The sequence below is a fragment of the Octopus bimaculoides genome, chromosome 9 (genome assembly GCF_001194135.2).
Source record: "Octopus bimaculoides isolate UCB-OBI-ISO-001 chromosome 9, ASM119413v2, whole genome shotgun sequence".
NCBI classification, from domain to species: Eukaryota; Metazoa; Mollusca; class Cephalopoda; order Octopoda; family Octopodidae; genus Octopus; species Octopus bimaculoides.
Window position 1 is genome coordinate 21,532,587 of NC_068989.1, and position 3,442 is coordinate 21,536,028.

General features: G+C 38.3%; 1 protein-coding gene across 1 annotated transcript in view; it reads right to left on the reverse strand.

Annotated features, from left to right (window-relative positions):
* Positions 1-3,218, reverse strand: part of LOC106881820 (beta-1,3-galactosyl-O-glycosyl-glycoprotein beta-1,6-N-acetylglucosaminyltransferase) — a 22,157-nt gene extending 18,939 nt beyond the window's left edge. Inside the window, exon 1 of the mRNA XM_052970483.1 lies at positions 3,153-3,218. The gene's annotated coding sequence lies outside the window, so the exon portion shown is untranslated. The remainder of the gene's footprint in view (positions 1-3,152) is intronic.
* Between the last annotated feature and the right edge of the window lie 224 nt (positions 3,219-3,442).

Consider the following 3,442-nt stretch of genomic DNA (forward strand, 5'->3'; position numbering starts at 1 on the left):
ACACACACACACACACACACACACACACACACACACACACCACTTAAACAACTTCTATGGGTAAAATGTCTGAAAGAAATATGACAACGGTGTAAATGGAACTGGGACCAGCGTTGAAGGTCCCGTGCCCCACAGACATCCTATTGAGCGGCAGGATGGACCCGTTTGTCAACTTGTGACTAGCTAACATACAAGAGTTATGAAAAAAGCAGAGCAAAGAATTAAATACAATTGTTATGGAGTGCTACTATAGGAGCCAACCCATAGATGAAAATGGAGTACCATTAATAGGATAAAATGAAGCATGTACCATGATTAGCTACAACGTGGGATATCTGAAACCACAGAACAATGATAATGCAACCAGGTCTGAATGATTAGAATGAAAGGTATTTAACAGATTAACCCTGAACGTAATTCAGAGAAGAGTATATGAAGACGACGACAATGCAGAAGAACGTAATATTGATCATAAAGAAGAGCTGACCGAGACTATATCAGCTCCTCAAACAGTAGAACAAATATAAATCAATTTGCCTGAGATGTCAATCTTAACTGACACATCCATCAGAGATGGAGAAAAAAAGAATTGTAGATCGAGTAGTGGAGTTAGTAAGGGTGAAGATTTTTGGAGTGAAATATGACTTTAAGAAAAGCCGATAGAAGCTGATGCAGCAAATAGGAAAAGTAAACAGGATCTTAAAGTAATATACACACAAATAATATTACTGAAACTAATAGATAAATAAAGGTAGCAAGTAGAATGATAGTAGAAAATATGGATTTAAAGTGAGATGTTTGCTAAGCGATAAAAGTATACTGAACAGAAGGATTGACAATGAACCATTATGGAAGAGGGGATCCTTGGATTTATAAAAAAAAAAAGAATACAGTGATCTGTTAGGATTAGACAAAAGAAGGAAGAAAGAACTGAAGAATATGTGCAAATACATGTTGAAAGAAAGGTATGGTATTGATTTCAAAGAATTGCTAGTAGTCATCGCGGAATTAAACATCGTGTGCAAGCTAAGAGGACCAAAATCACTCGATATGATCGGAGAATCAAACAGTATAGACAAAACAGACACTTCAAAATTGAACAAAAATGATCTTATACGGAAATATGTTGTTGTTGTTGTTGTTGGCACTCCGTCGCTTACGACGTCGAGGATTCCAGTTGATCCGATTAACGGAACAGCCTGCTCGTGAAATTAACGTGCAAGTGGCTGAGCACTCCACAGACACGTGTACCCTTAACGTAATTCTCGGGGATATTCAGCGTGACACAGTGTGACAAGGCTAACCCTTTCAATTACAGGCACAACAGAAACAGGAAGTAAGAGTGAGAGAAAGTTGTGGTGAAAGAGTACAGCAGGGTTCACCACCATCCCCTGCCGGAGCTTCGTGGAGCTTTAGGTGTTTTCGCTCAATAAACACTCACAACGCCCGGTCTGGGAATCGAAACCGCAATCCTATGACCGCGAGTTCGCTGCCCTAACCACTGGGCCATTGCGCCTCCACAATACGGAAATAAATGGAGTAACAAAAATACATGCGCCCTAAATGCGGAAGAAAGTCAAAGATTCTGAAACAATATATAAGGGAAAAGGAAACACACAACGCTAATGTAGTGTGACCACACAACATGAAAGAAATAAGACATTAGGATAAGTAACGAGGATGTACAACGATTTGGAGTGGTGATACTAAAACAGAGGTAAAGTCCAGTAAGTGGATAGTGTGAAGTTGACGACAGGAGAGGTAATGAAGAAATAGCCAAGAAAGGTTACAGGTATCTGGGCATATTGGAAGTTGGTGAAGTGATAAAACGCCAAATGAAGATATCCTATCAAGAGTATTACAGAAAGCTGAAATTGATTTTGATAACTAAATTAAATGGGAGGAATGAGCATAAATTCATGTGCAAGTGTCTTCTTAAAATATGGGGCAGTAGTACTACAATAACGAACAGAAGAACTACATTCCTTGTGAAAGAAGACTACTGACAATACACGGTTCATCACATCCGAAAAGTAATGTCGACAGGCGACGCTTTGCGAGAGAGAAAGAAGGGTGGGGATTGCTAAGTTGTGAGGATTGTATTCAGACAGAGAGAAACTTGTTATACAAAGAATGTAAAAGAATAATTAAGTGTACAGGGAAGTCAGGGGTGTTGCGTACGAAAAACAGCCAAGAGAAAATGAATTACAAAAGAGACAGAAACGAAATGGGGACACAACTGAAAGGATAAGAAGGTGCACAGTCAGTTCTTGAGAAAGTTATCGAAGAACACAGACCCAATATAGCTGTGGCTTAAGAAAAGCAACCTGAAACGGAGGCCTTGATAAGTGCATCAATGAAACAAGCATTAAGAGTTTGTTATTTCAAGTACAAAATTGTGTGTGTGTGTGTGTGTGTGCGTGTGCGTGCGTGTGTGTGTGTGTGTGTGCGCGCGCGTGTGTGTGTATGCATGTATGTTTCTGTATGTGTGTGTACTATATATAGTAAAAATTTATCTGGGACAAGTGAATTAGGCCCAGAAATTAGGCATGAAAAATTACATCAATACACCAAATTTGAAAATTTTCACTTAATTTTGAAATTTCAAAAAGTGCAGCCAAACAGAAAAGAAAGACAGGCAGGCAGGCAGGCAGACAGACAGACAGGCAGGCTGACAGGTAAATAGATAGACAGAGACGCGCGTGCACACACACACACATTTTATTCACTATCCCTAGGGTTGTCAAGTGAGTAGAATATGCTTTGCTGAAGAATTCTAATAAAGCCGAAACATACTCATTACTATCACCAATTGGTTTAATAGGCTAAATCCACTCCAATCTGCGTTGTGTGCATATGGTCAGAAGTATTTCTTGTGACCTTTCACGTTCTCTGTTCAAATCCCACTGAGGTCGACTTTGTTTTCATCCTTTCGGGGGCAATGAAATAAGTATCGGTTGAGCACTGGTGTAGCACTGAAATCGATGTAACTGACTTGCCGACTTTCCCCAAAATTCAGGCCATATGTGTATAATAGGTAGAATTATCTTAGATATGTGTGATCCTGTTGTTTAGAAATACGGTTCAATGAAGATGTTTTATAAGGCAATCGAGCTGCAAGAAATCACAGTTAAATCTCAATCAATTCATACCTCTCCGCATATGAAAGAAAGGAGCATTGGATAATGAAATTCTTGGATACACTGTGTTTGAAGTACATAAAAGATGAGAGGATCCCTGCTGGAAAACTTTTGATTACTGTTCAAAGTTCTGCAAAAAAAAAAAAAAAAAAAAAAAAAAAAAAAAAAAAAAAAAAAAAAAATCAAAGCTAACCTATTGGCTAAAGAAGAATAGAAAGAGTGTATATATTGTACATATTTATATAGGGGTAAACATATATATATTCATACACTCACGCGCACATACACACAAATTATACTCT